Source organism: Notamacropus eugenii, chromosome 2, assembly GCF_028372415.1.
Source record: "Notamacropus eugenii isolate mMacEug1 chromosome 2, mMacEug1.pri_v2, whole genome shotgun sequence".
NCBI classification, from domain to species: Eukaryota; Metazoa; Chordata; class Mammalia; order Diprotodontia; family Macropodidae; genus Notamacropus; species Notamacropus eugenii.
The window spans coordinates 343,047,061-343,060,666 of record NC_092873.1 but is presented as its reverse complement, the minus strand read 5'-3'; positions in this window follow the sequence as shown (position 1 = coordinate 343,060,666).

Here is a 13,606-nt window from a genome sequence, read left to right as displayed (position 1 = left end):
CATTGGACTTCTTTGGCAGTTTGACAAAGCCTATGGACCTCCTCTCAGATTATTATTTTTAAAATAATTGAATAATAATAAGTTTCAATTAGAAGTCAGTGAAAAATCAAATGCGTATTTTTTTTCCATCCAAAAATACAAATTCCATGAAATCTGACCAAGGAGGCCCAAGAAGTCCATAGACCCTCGGTTAAGATCCTGATCCAAAATCAGAGCTAGTGGGACTGAAAAAGTATATGGACTTTTAAAGTCTGTCATGTATCCCTGTAGATTCAATAAGTATTTGTTAAATGCTTGCAAAGACAAAAAATAGAGTCCCTGAACTGAAGGAACTTATATTCTACTAAGGAGGATGCTCGGAAAGGATAAAATGTCCTCAGATAAGTAGATATTGGGTAATTCAAGGAGAGACAAAGCACTAACTACTGGGATGTGGAGTAGGGTCAAGGAATTGATCCTCCAAGGAAGATAAGAACCCGAAGCATGGCTTGTACAAATGCAAAAGGCTAGAAATGGAAAGTGGATTTAGAGGATAGCTCGAAGTCCAGTGGGGCTGGAATGTTTGGAGCCTGAAAGAGAATGTTAATTCCTGGAGTCATGGAGAGATATCTTTTGATCCTAGGAGTCTGCATCAGTCACCTGATATGGTGGGAGTGATTCAGCCTCATTGCAAAGGTGGAAGAACAAACAGTTATAAATTTACTTCCCCTCTAGGAGAAATGCTCAGTTCCTTCCCTAAAGAAGCTTACAGGTCTATAAGGGAAAAGAGGGAAGAGATTCCTGTTTGTATTTAGTTCCCTGATTGCCTTAGAGAATTGGTATTTGGCACCCTAAATAAGGTGTGCACAAAGTATGTCAGCAAATGAAATAAATTCTCCTCAGTCTCAAATCCCTCTACATTTGTCTTGAACTACTTGACCCCATAACCCCTCTCCTTCTCCATATACCTTCTCCAAATCCCCTAATAAAAACTCCTCATGAATCACAATTGCAACTCCAAAACGAACAAGGATAACAAAGGGTCAGTTTCCAAAGTTTTGTGGGAATCTTTTCAACTAATGCAGGCATATCACAGTATTTAGATGAGTTTTGGACTGATTTTCCCATGAACAAAGAATTTTGAACCTTTCTTGGAGCATAATAGGAATTGCTCTAGAGCAGGAGTTCTTCATCTGAAGTCTACAGGCACCAAAGGGATCCATGGATAAATTTCACAGGATCTGTGAACTTGGATGAAGAAAAAAATCCCTACACTTTTATTTTCACTAACCTCTAATTGAAACTTAGAATTTCCTTCAATCATTTACAAATATTATTCTAAGAAGGGGTCCATAGTCTTCACAAGAATGCCAAAGGGGTCCATGATACACACACACACACACACACACACACACACACACACACACACACTTTAAGAATTCTTGTTTTAGAGAGATAGTATTCACTCCCAACCTTGGAAAAACTGGACTATCTTGAAGTTTGATCAGTGTAGTTCTGCCAGACTGAGAGCTTTTGAAACTTGAATCACTCTGAAATAGAACAAAAGGAAGAAAACAATCTATCTGCCTGTGGGAGAGAGGTGGAGAGCAAAGAAAGAAGCAGAAGCCACAACCCTATGGTGATCAGGTCCCTGCAGGTGTCTTGAAGCGTATGCTTTAGAACCAGGGACAAAGTGGAAAAGGCTGGCTTTAGAACACAGCCTCCAATCAATGGAGCAAGGAACTTTGATTGAAGCTGCCTATTGCTGCTTTAAGAATTAAAAAAAAGTTCCCAACGGTTTTATTCTCTAAATGACCTTCCTGCTGCCTGATGCCTTTTTGTTAATGGTCACTTCTATGTGATTTTTCACTGCTATTTCTTCAAGTTCTTTCTTTATCTTGATTGGAGGTGGGGTTGTATTTTTATTGATCTTTTTGGTTTTTTTTAAATTATTTTATTCGTTTTCAGTGTTCTACAAACACTTCCACATATCTTAGATTTTTTTCTCCTCCCTTCCACTCCTTCCTTGCTCCCTTCCCACTCCCCCCCCAAGACAGCGTGCAATCTTATATAGGTTATACACATATGTTCCTATTAAATACATTTTCACCTTAGTCATGTTGAATAGAAGAATTAAAATGAATGGGAGAAACCATAAAACAAAGCAAAACATAATACAAAAGAAAATAATCTGCTTCATTCTTCAATCCAATTCCATAGTTCTTTCTCGGGATGTGGAAGGCATTTTGCCTCAAAAGTCCATTGGGAATTTTTTAGGTGGGGGCTGTATTTTTTAAAATTCTGTAGTCAATCATGAATCCAAATTGCATGTCTGTATATTCTGTGCCAGGGAAAGGGAAAATGGAGAAGTGCAGTGAGTAACTGGGATCCAGAGAACTAAAATAAGTCAGGAGACCAGAACCCTGTCCTGGTAGTCAAGAATTAATTCTGACCTGGGAGCTCCAGAGTTAAATGCATGAGAAAAATCTTATGGTTATGATTTTATGATTAATCTTTGATAAACTTATCAAAGGGAGGTATTTAAATTGGAAATTAAATTTCCATTTAATTGGAAAAGGCTTTCCTTTCACCCCTAGGCTAAAGAGGGAACTGTTGTTATAACCAGGTATGACTGACTACTTAGAGAGTGGGAGCATTAGACAAATCCTCCAGTCTCTGCCAAATTCCTACAGAAGGGTAAAAAAAAAGTGTCGAGCTAAAGTTTGCTCCACAGTGACACCTGCTGGTTACACTAGTCTTGAGTGAACTACCTACCTCTTTCTTTATCCTCCCTCTTGTGTCTGACTCAGGCTTTCTTTCAAACTAGTGCCCAGTGTTAGATGTGGGATTGCTTGGGCTGAAAAAGATGCCAGTTCTCAGTCTCTAGTTAATAGATTTGGTTTTGCAGTGTTGCAGCTTTCTGAAATCTTTTGGAACTCATTTTCCTAACCCTTAGCTCTGGATTCAGAAGCCCCTAAATTTTACAGATATCTTCTTGCCTATTACCCGCCCCACCCCCTCCCCGAAATGAAGCTTCTCTCTTTTCATTGGTCATGACTTCTAGAGAATCCACATCTATGTCTCTGCTCCTCCCCCAATGGCTCCTTGAATTTGTAAGCCATTTCCGTTTCTGGCCTACTCCCACATTCTCCCACTGGACTTGACACTGATTGCCGTGCCAAGGTCATTTCTTTTTTTTCTGAAGATTGCTGGATCTATTAGCTTCTTTGAGCCCAGTATTTTTATGTAACTACCTAAAATAAAGTTCCCTCATACTACAGATTGGCAGCTAGGTTTCAAAGTGGATAGAGCCAGGCCAGGAGTCAGAAAGACTCATCCTCCTGAGTTCAAATCTGGCCTCAGACACTTACTAGCTGTGTGACCCTAGGCAAGTCACTTGACCCTGTTTCCCTCAATTTCCTCATGAATAATGAGCTGGAAAAGAAAAGGGCAAATCATTTCCATATGTTTGCCTAAACAGAGTCACGAAGAGTCGGACACAACTGAAAATGACTAAACAACATATTAGAGATGCCTACCCCTTCACTCTTAGTAAAAGACATTTCAGGAAAAAAATTCCTTTAGATTAACTTCTGCCTATCCAAAAAGAGGAAGAGGCATTTTGGGGTTAGCACCAGAGATCTAAGTATGAATTCTTACATCCAGGACAAAATTGGACAGAGTGTAGGGGGAGTGTTGTGGTACAGAAGACAGTTCAGTCTCCCTGAGACAGAGTTGCCTATCTCTCAGAGAATCTATTTCACTCCCCCACAGAGCACAGGTGATAGTCTCTCCCCTCCAACCCTCCTGGAGGAGGTAGAGGAGTATGCCAGACCGACACTGGGAGTAGGGATAGATGAGAAATCTTGAGTGGTAAAGTCATTCTCTATGGGGCAGGCTGATTGAGGGGGAACATAAAACATGGGGATGATTAATTAGAAGATTGCTGCAGGGAAGAATATTTACCCAGCCTCTCCCTGCTGTGAGCACTGGGAGACAAAGCCTCAGTTGCTCCGCCCTAGTTACAGTTTAGGTTATAATACACATCACACCACCCCAACCCCCTAGGCTACAATAAAGAGGAAGATATAATCTCTTCAGTTTAGAGTTAATCCTTTAGCTGATAAAATGTATAAAAAAAACCAAACTTGTAAGAACACTTGGAAACGTCCTTCTTTGCACAGGTATGCTTCATTGCATATACTGTCAGACTTGATTGTGTGTGAATTAGTTTTGATGAACTACTTTTACTTCCTCTTTCTTTTTAACTCCTTGTTAAAAAAGATGACTCAGTCTATAAGGTGAAAGAGATAACACATTTGGAAATGAAGGTGACATAAAACACAAAAGTTATTGATAAAAATTAAGGCAAACACTTGAAAATGACATGGAAATAAAAACCAAATCAATCAATCAATATGTAAATATATTAGAATGAGGGATTTTTTTCAGTTAGAATAGGGTGAGGGTCATCCGGGAAGCCTTCTAGAAACAAAGAATACCATCAAATGGTGTTTAACTGATCTATTAATCAACAGTTATCACTCAATAAACATTTATTGAACACCTATTTTGAATCAGGCACTGAGACAACACTGGGGATTCAAAGAAAGGTGAAAGTCCTTCCTTTTCCAGAGATCTCAGTCTAATGGAGGAGACTGCAAGGAAAGATCAGAAGTTAAAAAAAATCCAGGGTCATCTGAACAAAGAGGCATCTTGGTGGCTCTGCATGACCCTGGGCAAGTCACTTAACCTCTGCCTAAACTCACTGGAGAAGGAAATGGCAAACCACTCCAGGATTTTTGCCAAGAAAATCACATGGACATCATCCACGGGGTCACATAGAATCAGACACAATTGAATGACTGGGAGACAACAAGCCTGCGTAAACTGGAGGAAGCTTGAATACAGAGGTTTGGGGATTACGCTGGCCAGAACCAGAGAGGTGTGTAGCTGTTTCCCTCTCCATGGCATGGTTAGGGAGAAGAGCAGCAAGAGGTAGATTTGATTGGACATTGAAAGGATTTCAAGGACTTTTATCCCTCCCCCCCCAATAAAAGGAGTTGAGGAGGAAATTCCTGAATAGTGGAAAATAGGACCTACATCTATTTTTATTCCAAAGAGAACTGGTACCTCTGAATCTAGCCCAAACCAGGTTAATACTTGAGATTGGTTGGTTGTTGTCCTTCCTTGTCAAAGAGGACCAAAATGATGTCACTATGTCTGGGTTGAGGTACAATGTGTCTGACTCGATGTAAAAGAATTCTTCTTTCCCTTCTCCTTGGTGGTAAGGCTATAAAATAATGCGTACAATAAGTAAAATTATTTTTTTTAATGCAAAATATGAAGAAGTAAGCAATTCACTCCAGCCCGGGATTAGGACTAGGAAAGAGTTGGGGGTAGGTCATGTCGGGGTGAGGTGGCAAAGGTATCAATCAATCAACAACCATTTATTAAACTCCTTCTGTGTGCCAAGTACAGTGATCCCTGTAGGCTAGACTTCATGAATTTCTCTTCTTAGTCTGGGTGTAGGGAAACTGTTGCCTGAGGCAAACCCCATAGTCCCCAGAGGAGACTGGTAACCGTTAATCCTTTAAATCCACCATGGTCTTTCTTCTGACTTCTCCCTCCCTTGTCTTCCCTCCCCCCGAACCCCCCAAAGAAAGAATGAGGGCACAGGTTTCTTGGGGCCAAAACCCTGAAAGGGATTGGCTGCCATCAAACTCCCCTACACACCTAACACCTAACATATTGTACAAGTTGAATGGAACAGATAACAGATATTTGCTCAAAAAATGTAAATTAGCTCAAAGCCCTTTTTTTAAGTTAATTTTTTTTGTTTTTCTGAACTTGACAAACACCAATAAATGTGTGTGCTTATAATATAAAGGACAAAAAATTAATATTCTACTACCCAATGAATCTCTACCATGCATAGGTTGACCGTTTTTCACTTAATGTACACAATACATTTGTTTATTAGAATAAATATATATAATACAGCATAATAAAAAATAATAAATGACATAATTATAATAAACATGTTAACTTTATTATGTACACAACACCTGCATTTCTTTAATGTATATAATATATTCAGCATGTTCTAAAACCATCCCACTTGTCTATTTTCCTTTTTTTTTTTTTTTTTTTTTTTTGAGGCAGTCATGGGTAACTGACTTGCCTAGGGTCACACAGCTAGTAAGTATCTGAGGCTGGATTTGAATTCAGGTCTTCCTGACTCCAGGGCCATTTCTTGAGTCACTTCACCCCAGCTGCTCCTGGACTTGTCTGTTTTCTACTGAACCTCCTTCTGTTTTCTTCTATGCACTTAAAACATTCTTTATTCATGCTCATCCTTTTATTCATTTTTTTGCATCAACTATCATTCATTCCCTCCCTTCCTCCCCTCCCCCACAGAAGAGAAAACCCTCCCTTTTAATAAATAAGCATAGTCAAGCAAAACATATCTGTATACTGATCATGTCTGAAAATGTATGTCTTGTTTTGTTTCTTTGTCAGGAGGAAAAAAAGGTGTTTCACTATTGGTCCTCTAGAGCGTGGTTATCATTATTAAGTTTATTTTAAAGTTTTTCCCCCTACAATGCTATAGTTATTGTATAAATTGTTCTCCTATTTCTGTTCACTTTCTTCTGCATTAGTTCATAATGATCCTTTAAGGTTTCTCTGAAAACCATTCTTTTCATAATTTCTTATGGTACAGCAGTTTTCCATTATTTTTATATGCCATAATTTTGTTCAATCATTCTCCACTTGATGGGCAAATGCCCATCAATCAAGAATGACCTTTAGTGGAATCAATGATATAGAAAACTTTAAAAAATAGGGATGATAGAGGAGGAAGGGTGGGCCGACATTGACACAATCTGTCAGGAAAGTCAAGGAAGAATTGCTTTTAGGCTGGCCTCTCCAATGGAAAGTCAAGATACCTAGGGTACCAATTCTGAAAGGGGTCAAACAAAAGCTTCTCTGCCACTGCACAGAAAGAGGGTGTGGGGAGGATGGGGTGCCATTGCAGAATGGATAAAAGAGAACTGGGAGTTTGCCTAGGCATAATTGTGTCCAGGCTCTGATGCAGAAGGATCCACAAGGACAAGGGCTAAAGTTGCCCTTGTCTCTGACCAGTCTTCTCCCTGAGAACTGTCCTTGGGACTGGGGAGAAAAATTAGAGAGAGACAAAGTCTTGTTTCTCTTTTTAGCAGTTCCAGCTGAGAATTGTCTTTGCAGAGCAGCCTCACAGTGACCCCTGCTGACCAACACAGGAAACCTGAGCAGAGCAAGATTTATCCATTCCCTTCTCCCTCCACACTTTTTGTCACTGTTACCAGGTGGGGAGAAAATGGTTATAATTCCAGAAGTTGGGAAAGCTCATAGGAGATGAAGAAAAAGGGAGAGCCTCCAGCCTAGAGGATGGAGATCTTGTTGAACTATCAACCACTGTCCCTTCCTCTCTTTTTTAAAATTAATTTTATTTATTTTCAGTGTTCTATAATCACTACCATATTAACTTAGATTATTTTTTCCCTCCCTCCCCTCTCCATCCCCTAGACAGCATATAATTTTACATATGTTCTATACATACATTCCTATTAAATACGTTTTCACTATAGTCATGTTGTGTAGAAGAATTAAAATGAATGGGAAAAATCATAAAACAAAGCAAAACATAATACAAAAGAAAATGGTCTGCTTCATTCTGTGAAAGAATTCCAAAGTTCTTTTTCTGGGCATGGAATTTCCTCTCTTTTCTTTCCCTTTCTTCGTCATCATTTATTAAGTGTCTACTGAGACTTTTCCTACCTGTGTGACCTTGGCCCAGTTATGTGACCTCCCTGGGAATTAGTTTCCGTATCTATAAAATGAGATAATTGGCCTATCTGGCCTCCGAGGTCCTTTCCAGCTCTAAATCTATGATACTACGATCCTTACTGTAACAGATGGGCAGTGGATAGAATACTGGGCCTGGAGTCAGAAAGACCTGAATTCAAATTCAGCCTCAGACACTTACTAGCTGTGTGACCTTGGGCAAATCACTTAAACCTGTTTGTCTCAGTTTCCTTGTCTGTAAAATGAGCTGGCGAAGGATATGGCAAACCACTTCAGTTGGACACAACTGAAAAACAATTCGACAACCAAAACAGTAAAAATTATGGAAGGCACACTACTAGGTATTAGGAGAAATAAAAGGATAATTGAGTCAGGTTCTGCGTACTCATGGAGCTTACAATAGAAATTATTATAGATATAATAATAGAGAATAAAGTGAGAAAAAGCACAGGGTTTGGGATTTTTTGTTTATTTTGTTTTTTTGAGAATGGACATCCCTATCTCAGCCTGGTTGGAAGGGCAGACCTTTAAAAAACAGGGATGATGGAGGGAAGGAGTAGGCTGACATTGACACAATTTGTCAGAGAAGTCAGGGAAGAGTTGTTTTCAGTCTGGGTTCCCAATTGGAAGTAAGGATACTTGGGGATGCCATTTCTGAAAGGAGCCAGATAAGGAGCTGCCCTCTCATGGCCCTGATCCCAATGCTGATTGGCACAGAAGCTTTAACCTGCTCTATTTTTCTTACCTGAGCTAGTTCTTCCCTCTTTAGGAAGGCTTTCAGATCTCTGCTCCCAGGGGCTTATCATATTGGTGCCAGATTTTTTTTTTAATTTATAATTTTTTTAAAAATTTTATTTTATTATTATTTTTTAATGTTTTACAATCACTGCCATAAAATTAAGATTTTATTCCACCCACACCTACCCCCCACTACCCCCCTCCCTCCCCACAACCGCATACAATTCTGTGTAGGTTCTACATATACTTTCCTATTGAGTACATTTTCACTATAGTCATGCTATGTAGATGAACTAAAATAAATGGAAGAAATCATATAACAAATCAAAACGATACACAAAAACACACACACACACAAACATGATCTGCTACATTCTGTGAATGACTTCCATATTTCTTTCTCTGAGTGTGGAAGGCATTTTGCCTTAGAAAACCACCATTGGGATTTTTTTTTTAATAAGTTCTTGTGTTATTACGAAATTCCAAGTCTACCAGAAAAAACTCTCACACACTGTGGTCGTTGCTGTGTACAAAGTTCTCCTGGTTCTGCTCCTTTCGCTCATCATCAGATCATATAAGTCCTTCCAGGACTCTCTGAAGTCTTCTTGTTCATCATTTCTTATGGCGCAATAGTACTCCATTACCTTCATATACCATAATTTATTCAGCCATTCCCCAATTGATGGGCATCTCCTTGACTTCCAGTTTTTGGCAACCACAAAGAGTGCTGCTATAAATATTTTTGTACATGTGGGACCCTTACCCGTTTTTATGATCTCTTGGGGATACAGTCCTAGTAGAGATATTGCTGGGTCAAAGGGTATGCACATTTTTGTAGCCCTTTGGGCATAGTTCCAAATTGCTCTCCAGAATGGTTGGATGCTCTTGCAGCTCCACCAACAATGAATTAGTGTTCCAACTCTCCCACATCCTCTCCAGCATTTATCATTTTCTTGTTCTGTCATGTTTGCCAATCTTATAGGTGTGATGTGGTACCTCAGAGTTGTTTTGATTTGCATCTCTCTAATCAAAAGTGATTTAGAGCATTTTTTCATATGATTATAGATATCTTTAATTTCTTCTTCTGAAAATTGCCTGTTCATATCCTTTGACCATTTATCAATTGGGGATGGTGCCAGATTTAGTATGGACACCTGATGGCCCTCTAGCACCTTGGAACTCCCAAGCATTCCAGCAGCCACAGTTTCTTCCAGTAGGAGGACATCACTACCCAGGCTTAAAAGCACAGTTTAGAAAACAATGGGTACCTATGGTTCCCTTAATGATGGTCTTCCATCTCCTTTCTCTAAATCGGGGTGTTCTCTGGCTTTGGGGCTACCATTATATTTGTCTCTAGATATACAACTCTCATCACATTTACATAGGTGCAGTTCTCTGTTCCTAACTCTTATCTCTCTCTTAGAATTCTAGTCCTGAATCATAGATTTAGAGCTGAAAATGAACTTAGAGACCACAGAATCCAACCCCTTCAATTTACAGATGAGGAAAAGAAAACCAAGAGACATTAAATGACCACTGAATTTTGTTGTTGTTCAGTCATTTTCAATTGTGGCTAACTCTTCATGACTCCAGTGGGATTTTCTTGGTAGATATTGGAGTGTTCTTTGCCATTTCCTTCTCCAGCTCATTTTACAGATGAGGAAACTGAGGCAAACAAAGATTAAGTGACCTGCGAGGGTCACACAGCTAGTAAGTATCTGATGCTGGATTTGAACTCATAAAAATGAGTCTTCCTGATTCTAAGCTGAGTTTTCTATCTATTTACTGTATCACCTAGCTGCCATTTAGAATTTAGAGTCAAGTCCAAACTCACTGTACAGCTAAGGAAACTGAGGCCTACCATCTTTCTCTGGTCATTCACCTCAAACTGAACATAGCTAAAATCTGAACTTGTTTTCTTCCCACCAAACTGACTCTTATTTTTCACTCCTGTTAGGAAATATCCCTTAGTCTCTTACTAAATTTCCCTAGCTTCCTAACTATCCTTCACCTTTGTTACTGGCAAATGGGCTGCCATTACCAAGTTTGGTCAACAGGGGCAGTGAAGGTAGGAGGGTAAAGTCATCTTGTTCAGGCCTTTCATTTTCACCATCATCATCATCATCATTGCTATTATTTATATGTGTTTTAAAGTGTCAAAGCATTTTATACATATTATCTCATTTGATTCTCATTTGATACCCTGTGAGTCAGGAATGAGAACATCCTTTACAACTTTGCTTTAAGCTCAAAGAATTTAGGTGACATTGTCATAGGTGGGCTGCTGACAATTTTCTAAACTCAGGGATCACAATAGAGCAGACGACAGGCCTGACAAAAGAAAGGAGAAGAAAAGAAGACTTACTTAGCTTGTAAGAATACAGCTGTCAAAAACAAGGCAAGGATACAAGCTGATGATCTTGGACTTGGGCAGCTAGGTGGTATAAGCAGATAGATGGCCCAGCCTGGAATCAGGAAGACTCATCTTCCTGAGTTCATATCTGGCTTCACACGTAACTTAAATCATGTAACCCATTTTGCCTCAGTTTCCTCATCTGCAAAATGAACTAGAGAAGAAAATGGCAAAACCACTCTAGTATCTCTGGCAAGAAAACTCCAAATGAGGTCATGAAGAATTGGACACAACTGAAAGTAAACTTCAGTACAATACAAAATACAATATCTATCTATTGTGAATACATTCTCAAAATGGTGTCTGATATAGGTTATACATGTATGACCATGTTAAACATATTTCCACGTTGGTCATGTTGTGAAAGAAGAATCAGAACAAAAGGGAAAAACCAAGACAAAGGAAAAACAAAACAAATTAAAAATAAATAAGAATTTTTTTTAATGGTGTCTGGTGTGACCCACACAAGATAAAGCACTCACCAGGTGTAAGGAGGCCGAGGGGTGCTGCTGGGCTGAATATTTTTGTATATGTATACATAAAACTTTCCAAGTACTACGTCACCAAAGGCAAAATCTTTACTTAAGCTCCAAACAAGAAACCTTCATGCTAACTTACTCTGTAACAGAGCCTAAAAGTCAACAGCATTCTCTAGTTCCCATGTGGCTTCAAACTTTGCCATTCTATTTCCCAGAGACTTCCCTCTGAAATTCTGTCTCTGAGCCTGTACTCTTCCTCCTAATGTATACAGGCTTCCCATGGTCAAACATTCTTGCCCATGGCCACCCAGCTAGTAAGTATAAGAGGCAGTAATTGCATAACTACCTGGTTCCTAGTTCAGAATTCTATCCTTTATGCCCAGTAAGTCAGTTATAAACATAGTCTGTACCAGGCATTATGTAAAACTCTGGGGATTAAAAGGCAGTCTCTGTTCTTATGGAGTTCACAGTCTAATAGGGAGACAACATGCAAACAACTATGTATAAGCAAGATACAGACAGGGTAAGTTGGAAATGATCAACAGGTGGAAGGCTCCTAGGATTGAGGAATTGGAAAAGGTTTCCAGTCTGGGGATGAATTTATCTGAGACTTTAGGAAGTCAAGAGGTAGAGATGAGGACATTCCAAGCATAGGTACCAGTTAATGAAAATTCCTGGAAATGGAAGATGGATTGTTTTGCTCAAGAAACAGTAAAGAGGCTGGTGTCACTGGATTGAAGAGTATATGGCAGGAAGGGCAATATGTGAAGGTGTAAGAAGACTGGGAGAAAGAAACCAAGTTATGAAAGGTTTTGAATGCCAGAGGATTTTCTATTTGATCCTGGAGGTGATAGGAAGCCACTGGAGTTTATTGAGTTGGGAGTGGGTGATGGGAGTGATTATCTAAAAAAATAAAATTAAGGAGTGTGAAAGAGGAATGCACTGGGAGAAGGGGAGAGGAAGAGATAGAATGAGATAAATTATCTGACATAAAAGAGGTGCAAAAGCTTTTATGTTGGAGGGGGAGGGAGAGTGTGTGAACCTTACTCTCACTGGAATTGGTTCAAAGAGTGAATAACACATTCAGTTTGATATAGAAATTCATTGTACCCTACAGGGAGGTAAAATTCAGAAGCAAAACATTTTTGAGAATGGACTAGGAGAAAGGAAAGAGTAAACAGGGGGGAAACAGCATGCAGAGGGAAATACATAGCAAGTAATCATAACAAAAAAAAAGTTATAGCAAGTTTCTGTGACAAAGATCTCATTTCTCAAATATATAGAAAACTGAGTCATATTTACACAAATAAGAGCCATTCCTCAATTGATAAATGGTCAAAGGATATGAACTGGCAGTTTTCAGACAAAGTAATCAAAGCTATCTATAGCTATATCTAAAAAGTGCTCTAAATCATTATTGATTAGAGAAATGCAAATTAAAACAACTCTGAGCTATCACCCCATACCCATCAGATTGGCTGTCATAACAGAAAAGGAAAATAACAAACGTTGGAAGGGAAGTAGGAAAATTGAGACACTAATGCACAGCTGGTGAAGTTGTATAATGATTCAATCATTCTGTAGAACAATTAGTAACTATGTCCAAAGAACTATAAAACCATGCATACCCTGTGAAAAAGAAATACCACTACTAGGTCTATATCGCAAAGAAATAAAAAAGGAAAAGGAAAAGGACCTATATGGAAAAATATTTGTAGCAGCTCTTTATGTGGTGGCAAAGAATTAGAAATTGATAGGATGTCCCTCAATTGGGGAATGACTGAACAAGCTGTTGCATATGATTGTGATTGAATATTATTGTGCTATAAAAAATGACAAGCAGGATGCTCTCAGAAAAACCTAGAAAGACTCACATAAACTGATGCAAAATGAAATGAGCAGAATCAGGAGGACATTGCATACAGTAACAGCAATGATGTATTATTATCAACTGTAATGACTTAGCTATTTTCAGAGATACAATAACCCAAGACAATTCTGAAAGACTTATGATGAAAATGCTGTCTCCATGAAAACATTTTTTGCATCACTGCACATGGATAACCTACATCAAATTGCTTGTCTTCTCAGTAAGGTGGGGGGCGGAATTGAGAGGGGAAGAGAATTTGGAACTCAAAAAAAAATTCAA